Raw genomic sequence first — 13,138 nt, forward strand, 5'->3', positions numbered from 1 at the left:
TCTGACAAATCACAAACCTAATGAATTGTTTTGTGAAATGGGACCATTTTGTGAAAGTCCGTAGTTCATGTTTCATGGAACGTGACGAACCACAAAACTCAGGGTTCATTTTTTCCCCATTTTGGGCCTCTCTCTAGCTCAAATGACATTTCCTCTGACTTTTAGATCTCAGCAAGATAGACTAGTTCTAGAAGCAATGCAATGCATGTTTGCACTCTGATTTCTGTTTCTGTTTCCTGGAGTATGTTTAATTTTCTGTTCACATACATGGACAGACAAGAGAAAGACCAAATTTTTCTCCTTGTCTACAAGCTATCTTAGGGGTACAGAATACTGCATGAGTGTGCCCATTCAAGCATAAAGTAGGGGTGGGTTGGGGACTCTGCAACAGATCTCAGGCGGAGGTTCAAGCATTTGAGCAGAAAATAATCCAAAAGGGGGAAAGAAGCAGGACCACATCTTGATGTTGGATAGAGAAGCAAGGACACATAATATGTCCATGGAATGCTTCACAGGTGTGTGCGTGTGTGCTTGCATGAGAGAGAGAGAGAAACCAGCAAAAACATATCCTTGGGGGCAGATTTTGGTGTCCATTATAAAACAGGCAGCCAAATCCAAAATGCAAAGATAATTTTATTCTCAGAAAGAGAGAAATGTGAGTGATCAAATGTGTAACCTGACTGGATAACGGGGAGCAGTGGGTGGTTCAGGTGCCTGGGAAAACTTCAGTAAAAAGCTGAGAGGTATCCTAGCCAGGAGAGGGATATTTAGGGATAGCTTTGGTCTGATCAAGAATGGAGGTTTTGACAGGTAATGCAAAACAGTTTAATTAGATTTCTGGAATGGCAAGGAAAACAGGGGTGGGGGGTGAAAACAGCTAAAGTGGAAAAAGTTCTTTCTTAGTCACTACTAATGCAATAGGTTCGTTTTTGACTAGATGAATAACAATTAATAACGGCAAGGTCTAGATTAATGAGCTCATGGCTAGATACTGAGCAAGATGCAACTTCTCTCTGTGACAGATTATTTTCCTGCAGTTAGCATGATGAGAGATGAGGAGCAGGCCTACTTCTCTGCTGGCTGGCTGCCCTTTGTCACGTGAATGTTCAGAAACCATGGGTGTGTATATATCTCAGTTCCAAATATGACTATTTTAGAGCACAATTGTTTGTGACCTTGTGTTCCCATTTACCATACAAAAATCCACGCGAGGCTCTTCCATGAACCCACGTAGCCCTCTCAAGCACCTTCTCCTCTTCCTCCCCACCCATACTATTGCCTCCAGCCCTCGCACGTTGCAAGTATTTTTGTTTTACATTTTCCCTAACAAGTTGACACAACTTAACAATGTTTGTCTTGTCACCAGATTATTACTCTAAATTAGATGGTTATTCACAGTGAGTCACTGAATATTTTACATCATGGTTACAGTAGCTGCTCTAGCAGACACCTGTGTAGAGATGAGACTATATACATAATGTCACTGTGCTGTCAAAATACAAGATGCCTGCTGTACCTTTCTTTAATATATACCACTCGCTGTTCCTTTCCCCCTACTCCTTTTAATCCTCTGCCTTCCCTCTGGCAGAGTTACTGAGGTCAGTGTCTGGGGATGGAGTGGCTAGTGAGCAGCATGTTGACAGGATGGGCAGGATGGATTTCTAAATGTACAGTTTTCAAACCATTTGTGGCATGGCTTGGGGGCTTTAACCAACCTTTGATCTTGCACCTGTACACAAATTTGAGCCAGCAGCTGGGTTTTCTTGTCCATGTGGACCTGTAAAACTTGCTTTTGGGTTTAGAGCTTGCACAGAAGTTTATATGTTTAGGCTGTATGAGAATGTATATATGGAACTGTGGAAGCATTGACCTCAGGAAAAAGGGGGAATGATGCAGCTTGTCCAACACCACTACAAGACTAGAACATCTTAGCGGTAGAATCTAACAACCTTAACACCTTGCTTGTGGCTATACGAAATGGTCAGCAACCAGAGCGCCAGAAAGAATGATCTATGACAGCAGAGGTATGATTGGCCAAATGGTATTTGGATTGTATACATGAAATCTTATACACAGCCTGCAGAGTGCTAGCCACTCTGTTGTTTTTCTGTGGCAGGCAAAAATCTTGTGTCAGAAATTTATTTTGATGAAACTTAAAAACATATGCTGCAATAAATCCATTAGTTTTTGGGTGCCACAGCACTCTTTGTTATTCTTAAATATAGCCTGAAATTTATTTCTGTGCTCACAATAAATGGAGGTTATATATGACTCTGTTATGGGGTCTTGCTTTTAAATTTTATTTCATATAAAGTCTCTATAATATTCCTTCACTGTGTGTTTGAGATAGATGGCTGCTGAACTCAAGTCTTGCAACCTAACTTTACTGGATTATGAAGCTCCGTTACAATATGATCCTGTGAACTACTTTGCAAGCAGATCATCTAAGTTCTCTCTAGCACAGACCAATTCACATCACTCTATTTTTGCCCATTAGAACTGTTTTTTATTGAGGTGGGGGTTACTTAGCCCAAATGATCATATGCTCCTCAGTGTGCCTAGATCCTGATTTGCCATATCTTTGCAAAACAATCTTTTGAATGGGAGAAATGATAAATGGTTAGCTGGGCCAATGGTAAAGTACTTCAGATGCTACTTATTCACACTTAAGGTGGGTTGAATGGGCTGAAAACAAACCCAAAGCGTAGTCATGTGAAACCTCCAAATGTTGTCATGTGTGTTAGCCCTTCTGTGCAGATGAATCACACCGATTCCAGATCTGAATCAGGATTGCATCCTAAACTCATCTGAGCCCAGATCAATTTATTTTATGGTTTTGTTTGGAAGACAGTTCCTAACCAGGAACTGATAGTAGTGCCAAGAAATTTACCCAGACCTTCTGATCTGCTGTACTAACCCACTTTCCTCATGCTGTCTTAATGTCTAGGTCAGATTATAAGTGACAAGAGAATTTCTAGTCTTAGTTACCACTACTGCCAGAAGCGATGAGAGTCAGGCTGCCCTCAGGCCAAGGTTTGTTATCTGTCATTAACCTGAGAGGGACAGGCAGCGCAATCCCCTGAAATTGAGAAAGCTGACTCATGCGCTCCTTCCTTAGCTCTGGAATGCACCAGCTCTGAGAGGTGCTGTGTTTATATGAAATGGCACACTGCATGTTTCCATAGGCCTTGAGTGGCTGAGGGCATATGCTTAATAGGTAGGTATATGTTGGCAGCCTCATGTTCTTTGTTCCTCTGAATGTGGGTAGGAGTGTAAACAGCAGCCACTGCAATCACTCTGGCAGCTTTGACTGTCAGTTCCCAACACCGTTCCCTCCCCTCTACTTTCATAGGAGCTTGGAGGCTGGATCAGATTAATTATATGCAGAAACAATGCAGCCTCAAGAGTATTGTGAAGTATATAGGCCACCAGACAAGGAAACAGATAAACTGTTTTCAAGGCCTATCCATTCCCATATGAAATTGTAAAGATTCCCCTCAAAACAACCTGGTGTTAGCTGTACATATTTGAGGAAGTTTTGTGGCTATATCTAGTGTTTTGCCAAAGATATTTTTAAATGATTGGAGGAAACAACTGTCCCATCTCTCTATTTGTGTGTGTGTGTGTGTGTGTGCGTGCGTGCGCGCGTGCGCGTGTGTGTGTGTGTGAGTGAGTGTGTGTGACTCATCACGACCCCACAGTATAGGGGAAGATACATTCGAAAACAAACTTTCTTGTTTTCATCATTTCATGACAAAGCACTGTTTCCTTCAAGCTTTGGATGAAACTTATCACTAAAAATGAGTAATTAAATTGTGACAGCTCTTGATGGATGTATTTTTTTTTATTTGGAAAAAAATTATGCCACCTCTCAAGGAAGCCTGCCTGAGGTGGCTTACAAAATAAAACAGAATAAAAACAGAATTTAAAAACTCAGCCAGAGTATTAAAAACATCAAGCACTGAAGTCTCCAAGGATAACAAACCTTGGAGTCCCCAACACTGAATCTGAGCCTGCCTTAATCAGCTCAGATGGGGAGACAGTTAGGAATAGGGTTGCAAACATTCAGCTGGGGCCAGTAGATCTCCCAGAATTACAACTGATCTCTACACTACAGAGATCAATTCCCTTGGGGAAAATGGTTGCATTGAAGGGTAAATTTATGTCCCACTAATGTCCCCTCCTCCCCAAATCCATCTTACCCAGGATCCACCCCAAATATCCAGGAATTTCCCAAGCCACTGTTGGCAACTCTAGTTGGGCTGTGGGGTGGGCGATATGCCACCAGAATCCCTATTCTAATCCATTCTAATCTGTTCTGATCCATGCCCTAAATCTAAGACATGTATAGTCAAACTTGAACTCTGACTAACAAAACACCTGGTGCTGCCACAGAGGCTTGGCAGCCCACAGCCACTCCCCATTCCCACCTACCGAACCTCGGCTATACCAGGAACCCAGGCAAGGGGGCAAAGATAGGAGAGTTCCCGCTTCTTCACTCACCAAGGGCTCTCTGATACATACCTTGTCAGCATCTTCTTCCAGTATTAAATCCTGGATGATGGGAATTTTATTTTGATGTAGTGGTGTCCACAATGAGGTTGACTTTAAAATGGGATGAGGAACATTCATGGAGAATAGGTCTTTTCATAGCAACTAGCTAAGATGACTAAAGAGAACTTCCATATACAGATGCAGAGGAGTTAGCCGTGTTAGTCTGTGGTAGCACAATCAAAAAGAGTCCAGTAGCACCTTAAGACTAACCAATTTTATTGTAGCATAAGCTTTCGAGAATCAAGTTCTCTTCGTCAGTTGCCTGATACAGAGACTGGTCAGACCTTGTATCTGACCAGTCTCTGTATCAGGCATCTGACGAAGAGAACTTGATTCTCGAAAGCTTATGCTACAATAAAATTGGTTAGTCTTAAGGTGCTACTGGACTCTTTTTGATTGTCCATATACAGAGGCAGTCAACTCTGAATATCAATGCTCGAAGTCAACATCAGGGGGAGACACTGGCCTCTATGTCCTGTTTGTTGTCCCTCCAGGGCTACTGGCTGGACTGGCTGGACCACTGGTCTGAAGTAGCAGTTCTTAAGGATGCATTCCTACTTCTCTTGGAAGTAGGCTCCCTTGAAATCACTTAGATATATTGCCAAGTAATCTGGGACTGGGGTGTAATTTTCCCTTTAAAAACAATGACACTTATGCATAACTTTACTGCGAGCACAGTTTTCATCTATAGTTTCTGAACTCAAGTAACGCGGGCAGCATTAACACATGCACACACATTCACCACTGTTTGCAGGAAAAGTTCAGAGTAGGCTGCAATGTTTATTTTCTTTCAAAGCAAATTTATACTATCTTAGTAATAATTTATTTTTTGTATTTTTTATTAATATGGCATTTATAGTCTGCCTTTCTCACTGAGACGCAAGGCGGATTACACAGTGTAAGTCAATATGATCAACAGCTGGGACATTTAATAAACAATGGGCTGCAGAAGTTTGAAAACAGGCATAATTCTGAATACAGAGATGAAACATTGCTAAACTAATACATCAATAATTTGACATGACATATATTAAACAATGAAGAATATCCAGTAGGAGCATATCTAAACAGACAGTACCCAGTAGCATAGTCTATAATCCCTGTGCCTTATGCTAGAATCTCTCTGAGCTATTCCTTATAGCACAACCCTATTATTGGAGTGAAAAAGCTATCCTGAATAATTCAGTTTTGCATTGTTTTTGTGGAAAGCCAAAAGAGTGGGAACTCTCCTGACCTCTTCAGTCCAGTCATTCCTCAAGGTGGGAGCCACCACAGAGAATACACATGTATGAGCAGCAGATGATCATGCCCATTTGCAGGGTGGTATCTGCAGAAGGCCATATTCAAATGAGTGAAGCTACCATGGTGGAACATAGGGAGAGACGTGGTCCTGTAGGTATGAGGGCCCAAGACCATGAAGGTCTTTGTAAGTCATAGCCAGACCTTACACTGAGCCTGTTAATTGATGGGTAGCCATTGGAGAGGCTGAAGAATGGGAGTAATAGGCATGCCCCACCTAGCTCCTGATAACAATTGAGCAGCAGCATTCTGCACCATCTGGAGTCTCTGAGTTGCCTTTGAGGGGAGGCCTACACAGGGTGCATTACAGTATTCTAGCCTCAATGCTACTATGGTGTGAATCTAGGTGGCCAGATTGACAGTGTCAAGGTATCTTCCCAGCTAGTCTGAGTAGGGAGAAGGCCTCTTTTTTTGCAGTTGTATTTACCTGCTTCTCTAGAAGCAATGCTGGATCCAGTATAGCCCCTAGGCTCTTAACTGAGGGCCAAGCTACAAGTGATGAATGACACTTGAACAGCAAGTGTATTTCTCCCTGTTCACTTGTGCTCCACTCAATCCACTTGCCATTCAAGTGTCATTCGTCACTTGTAGCTTGGCCCTGAATCAGCAAGGGTCAGTTGAACCCCATCAAAAGTGGAAAGCACAATGTCCTTCAAAATCTCTGCCTTTCCAACCAGTATCCTTTTGTCTTGTCTGGGTTCAGTTTCAATTTGTTCACTTTCAGGTATTTGACTACAGCTGTCAGGCAGCAACTCAGGGCCTCTGCTGTATCACAAGGGATTTGGATAGACAGATAAAGAGCTGGGTATTATCTGCATACTGATGATGTTCAGTTCCATAGGCAAGAATGATTTCTCCTAAAGACTTTATAGGGAGGTTGAATAACATGGGGAATAAGGGTGTGCCCTGGGGAAACCCATAAAATAATTCCCAAGCTGAAGATAGCTGGTCTCCAACAGCAACCCATTGAGTCAGTTCCATGAGGAATTATCTAAATCAGTCCAAGGCACATCCCCTGATACCTTTCTCTGCCTCCAAATGCCTCAGCAGGACGGCATAGTCTACTGCATCAAAAGCTGCAGGTAGATCTAGGAAGATTAACAAAGAAGTATGGCCTTTATCTATATTCAGAGATTAACTAAAGCCAGCAAAGCCATCTTTGCCCCATAGCCTGGCCTGAAAAGGGTTCAGATCAAAAAGATAACTAAAGTTATCCAACTGCCCTCTCAATCACTTTGCCCAGGAAGGGGAGATTAGAAGGGTAGATTAGATTGCCCACATCATTTTTGTCTAGGGATATTTTTTTAAGCAGTACCTCTTTGAGTGGCTGAGGGAAGATACCCTGCATTACTGACTGATTTATGATAGACATCAAGAGCTCATTTATGTGGTCCTCATATAATTTTAGCAGCCAAGATGGGCAAGGATCCAGTTCACAAGTAGTTGTCTTCACAGATACCAAGATCCTGTAGATATCCATCACTGTAACTGGGTTAAAACTATTCAAAAGCAGATCAAATGGTATATTAAGCATTTTTTCTGTCTCGCTGACAGCTGGCATCCATATCAAAGCATATTCATGCTATTTTATCAGTAAAAAAACTTTAGCATAGCTAATTGTCTGTTCTTCAGACCATAAAGTTCAGCTTTAAGAGTCAAAAGATGTCAAGATACCTTAAACAATATTGGATACTATGAACAGTGAACAGAAGTTAATGAATTGACACTCCCTCCTCCCTTCTCCTTCCCTGATGCAGGACCCTGCAACCACTCCAAAATCTGCTCTTGACGACTGCAAAACCCTCAGGAGCATAATGGGATGTCATGTGAGGCAGTGAAGCTTTATAGGAAGTTAGCATAAAAAGCTACCCTCCCATCTAGAGGATAAATAGGTATTAAGCGCTCCTGCAAAAACCTGTAAGAAGTGCTACTTTTACAGCAATATCTGTTGCCACATGAGGAAAGAGTAGAGCAGCTTGGTGGGTTAATTTTCAGAGGAAAAAATGATCCAAGGAGAAGAGGTTGACAAGCTGACCCCACTAGACACACGGACATCTCCCTCTTCAAACTGCAGCCCAAACTGGCATTCTTTATGAAAAACAGAAACTGTCCCTTAAAGAACCACAGAATAGCATGTAACATGTAGTTTTGCTCTGAGTCAGAGAGCAGGAGAGAATCAGGGACAGCCAGGAAGTGGTCACCTAGAGGGAAAAATAAAAGCAGACAATAAATAATGACTATACAGGCAGCACTGTCCCCATTTTTTGAAGCAGTAAGGAGGTTATGTTACACTTTTCTTTTTCCCAGTGATAGCCAACCTACCTTAGTGATGGAAAGCATCATAAAATTCCGGAAGACTCAAAAAGCAGGGACAAAGAGCCAGTTCAAAATGAGTGAGTAGACAGGAGAATTTGGTGTTAAATATAATCAAACTCAAATAAACAGAAATGCATCAGTTTCTCCCTGTCAACAGTAATCTTGGCGCTTCAGAAGCCATTTTTTTTCTGTATAGCTTTTGGTTTCTCAACACTGGGAATAGAGAACAGAAATCTAGCTAGCAGGCACTTACCCGGCAGGAATGCTGGCCTGCCACTGACCATATATATTATATATACACAAAGGAAAAAGAATAGCCAACTCCGTATATCAGAGTGACACATGATTTGAAAAAAATCAAGCAAGCATTTCTCATTACATTTATTAAATTACATTAGGGCTGGTATTCATTTATCTACTTAAAAAAAAACCTCTGTAACTGTAAAGCATTATTTAAGCTAAAGTGCTGATGACTTAAAATGTCATGTTGCGGTACATAATCCATGTTAGAATGACCTTAGAAAAGGGGAAATTTGAAATACAGGGATAAGTCCTACAAAATAGAAAGGATTTCCTCTGTATCCAAGACCTAAAGAAATCATAGAAAAGTAATGCTTTATGCAAGAGTAGTCTAGCCATATGATAATAAAATAATCTTCCATCACCTGTATGAATAGGGCTGGATTAGCAATACTTAGATTCTAAACTGTTTTACTCTCCTGCAAGTTTTGAAGTCCTTAGGACTGCAGTACTTGGATGGTGGACCACCAAGGAAGACTTGGCAGAGGAAGGCAATGGCAAACTGCCTCTGCTTCTCTCTTGCCTTGAAAGCCCTTTGCTGGGGTTGCCACAAGTCACTTGCAACTTAATGGCACATACCTACCTATCTAATGCAAAAGGTGCACCTCATACCTTGAAGTGAGAAGAAAATATTCTCTCTTCCATATCTTCAGACTTAATCAGACACTGCCAACTGAACTAAATTATATAACTTGTATAATTTATAGTAATGCGTTTACAATGAATAATGTATTTTGACTGAAGAATTTGAAGAAAAGGATGGAGACTAAAACAGTTGCATAAAGGAGCATATATGAAAAGAAATGCCTGTTTTGTTTTGTTTTTAAAAAAGAGGTGTCAGGGCTCAGTTGTTCCTAGATGCTAGTACAAAAACATCTGTTAAATACTGTTCCAATTCAGTGAACAGCGTGTGTGATGATCTTGGATCTTCTAATACAGACCAACATGGCTACCCATCTGAAACACAACATGCATATAGTTCTTGTACTGAACTGGTCGAAAAATAAACAAACTACTTTGTGGTCCAAAATGCTTCTTTGAAACTACTCACTAGAAAAGGGAGATCCACAAATATTTTCCCAACCCACCCATATTCCATTGTGAAACTAGGAATCACAGATCAATTTGAGTGGTAAAACTAGCAAAGTATTTGTTTGGAAGGGACTCTTATTTGCGCTGGGCGAGTGGGCAATGCTGAACCAAATGTTCCATCTCCTCCTCAGTGGCTGAAATCAATAAATATATGAGTGTATATTTGCCCTAGATTAGTAACAAGAGACTAAAAGAAAAAAAGACAAAGGGTCATCTGCATCCAGCAGTCAGCATCAGGCCCTAAAAAAAGCCGCCAACCCATTCACTATATATATATATATATATATATATATTTTTTTTTGCACTGAGGAAGATCATGCAGAATCAACTGAGTAAAAAGAATTGTCATAAAATCTCACACCATTGACTTGTAAATGGAATTGAATCTGTAGAGTCTACATAATGATACTATCAAAAAGGGAAGAAGCTATCACATTCATATAACAGATGAGATATGAAATGACTACTATGGCAGATGAACACCCCAAAGGTATTTTGCTTTATTCTACTCGCTGCATTTATATCTCCAGCTTCTCTAATTTTAGTTATTTTTTTTCCTCAGGTCTTAAGACAAGAGTAGCATTTTTTCCTAACAAATAACCTCATACAGAAGTCAATAATACAAATACTTATGTTTCTGAGGTCAGCGCTGGGGCTTTATTAAAACTGATTTTTCACAAGCCATTCTTGTTGTGTTTTTACTGCTGCAGGAAATCTTCCTGCATACCCCCATCTTTGTTACAGCTTTATGAATTAAAGCAGAGAAGATAGGCCATTGTGCTGATTTCCTCTCTTGCCTGATTTAGAGAGATTAGATGCTCAATTCTTCCCCACAACACCCCATAGCCAAGCATCCCCTCATTCCCCCTTACTCTGGCTAGGATGCAGCAGATAATTAGTGTGTGCATCTAACAATCTTAAGACCCACTTCACTGTGATCATTATGCCCCTACCTGCAGCTAAAAGGCAATGCCACTACAGTGAAAAGTCCTCTGAATTGTGAAGACAGTTCTTTGTATATTGCTGCCAGAAGAATACCATCACATGGCAGCGATTGTGGTGGTGGATTAGTAAACACTGCCTTCTGTCATGGCCCTCCAGGGATTCACACCCTGGGTTTAATTAGGGTTTCAGCCTGGCAGTCCTGCTTCAAAGAGACAGCAAGACAACTGCACAGCAATCTACTGACCTTGGTTTATAAGGAAGCGACAGACCCACTGCAGCAGACACTGAGGCATTCTCTCCCCTGCCCACACCACCTCCTCGCTTCCACCGTTCTTCCGTAAATTATTAGCAATGATACAGTTTACAAGCTGGAGGGTACTGGTTAAACTGTGTGCCTTGGACTTATTATTAAACATTATTGGCCCCAAGGAATGAAACGAGCCAGCTCTCATTTGTATGAAGGGCTGTTGGCACTCTAATTCTATGGAAGAATATAATCATATACGATATAATGAAGATCTATGAAGGTGGAGCCTTTTCTGCTTTTAGGTGGTTTAATTTTCACTTCATCCAGTGACAAGTCAATGAAATAAAAAGCATGTTTCACGCATATACTACAATGCATATACTCAGCCTAGATCTACAGTAGGGTCACAGAACATGTATGATTTACCCCCACATGCATCAATTACAAATACCTATCTAGCAATATAATGAGTTTCAAGGGGGCAAATAAAACAAGCATTTGAAAGCAGACACAGCCCAATCAGAAATGGTTTCTCTGATTCCCCTCTATGCTAGGGATTATTAGGAAAGGTGTTTAAAATAAAGCAACCAGTCTCTTCTTGCCCTCGCATTTATGGTGTAGCTGCATTTAAATATTGTACGCATTAATGTCATCCATCCCATTCCAAAAAAGACATTGTAAAGTTGGAAAAGGTGCCAAAAAACATAACGAAAATGACTGAGGTGTTGAACCCTATGAGGAAAGGGGTTGTGTGACGTTTTAGTTTACAAAGAGATTACCAAGGGTGGATTTGATAGAAGTTTATAAAAACGGTGCATGGTATATAACAACAACAACAACAACAACATTTGATTTATATGCTGCCCTTCAGAACAACTTAATGCCCACTCAGAGCAGTTTACAAAGTATGTTATGATTATCCCCACAACAACAATCACCCTGTGAGGTGGGTGGTGCTGAGAGAGCTCCTAGAAGCTGTGACTGGCCCAAGGTCATCCATCTGGCTTCAAGAGGAGGAGTGGGGAATCAAACCTGGCTCTCCAGATTAGAGTCCCACACTCTTAACCACTGCACCAAAATGTGAATAGAGAGAACTTTTTCTCCTTCTTCCATAACAATAGAGCTCATGGTTGATAAATTCAGGACAGGTTAAGAAAGTGCTTCTTCATTCAGTGAATAGTTTATGGACTTCATTGCCACAGAATGTAGTAAAGGCTACTAGTTTAGATGGCTTTAAAAAGGGGATTGGAGAAATTCATGGAGGAATTAGTTTCTGTGGACCGTGATGGTTAAATATAAACTCTATGACTAGAGTTTGGAAACAGAACATCTTTCAGTACCAGTTTGGGGGGGGGGTAATTGGGGGCTGCTTTTGTCTGTGTGCTCTACTTATAGGCCATCCAATACGAGCATCTGACTGGAAAACAAGGGGTTGGATCCAATCATTTTTTCCACTGATGAAAAAGGGGAAAGGGGGTCTTTATGATCATCATAAAAGTTATACAGGCGAATACAGGATCTGCATGGGACGAAAGCTTGGTAAGGTTTAATGAAAATGTTGGCTGGATCCAAACTAGGATGATGGACAAGATCTGATCTTCTTCTGACCTATTATGTTATTACAAATTTAGTAATTTAATGTTTCTTTCTTTTTTTTTTTTACAAAAGCCCTGAATTGGTTGAGATAATGTGTCAAAGGCATTCATTAAATATCTACTTTTTTAGACAGTTTCAGACGTTACTGAAGAACACTGAGTTGCATATATTTGGCAGGGAGTGCTTCTTTTAATGTTTGAATAGGCGTTTAATGGAGTACTTGACTACGGATGAGAATATTGAACAATAGTGTACAAGTTCCTCTTCAAATGTTACAAAAAGATCTGCTGGCTAAAACATTTTCTGTACATTTTATTGGTGATGCTTCTTCAGGAAGTGTTTGAATAGTGTCTCACATGACAAGACAATTCACTGTGCCTTCACTTATCATTTCTGTGCCACCACCCCTATTTTGATGCATCTTGCTACAAAGCTGCAATTGACCATTATGGTCAAGGATGTATTGCGCTTACTTACCAAAAAATCTCATGGGTAAAAACCATGTTCCTCAACCATCCAAAGAATATTGTGATTTTAGAATAAACATGTATTGGCTTTCTCAATGAGGGAAGAAAATGAGGTACTCGGAAGAGTGCCATCTCTGTACTGGGATTCAAAAGAAGCTATAAAAAACATATGGGGATGAAGCAGGTATTCTATAATCCATATTGATTTCTAATGAGCATTTGGGATTCTGAAGCTCAGTCTGAAGGGGGAAATCTTGTATGAGATCTTGGGAGTCATGAGAAATATGGGATCTTGAACTCCATTTTGATTCTTCAGTACTCC

This window comes from Eublepharis macularius, chromosome 7 (assembly GCF_028583425.1).
Source record: "Eublepharis macularius isolate TG4126 chromosome 7, MPM_Emac_v1.0, whole genome shotgun sequence".
NCBI classification, from domain to species: Eukaryota; Metazoa; Chordata; class Lepidosauria; order Squamata; family Eublepharidae; genus Eublepharis; species Eublepharis macularius.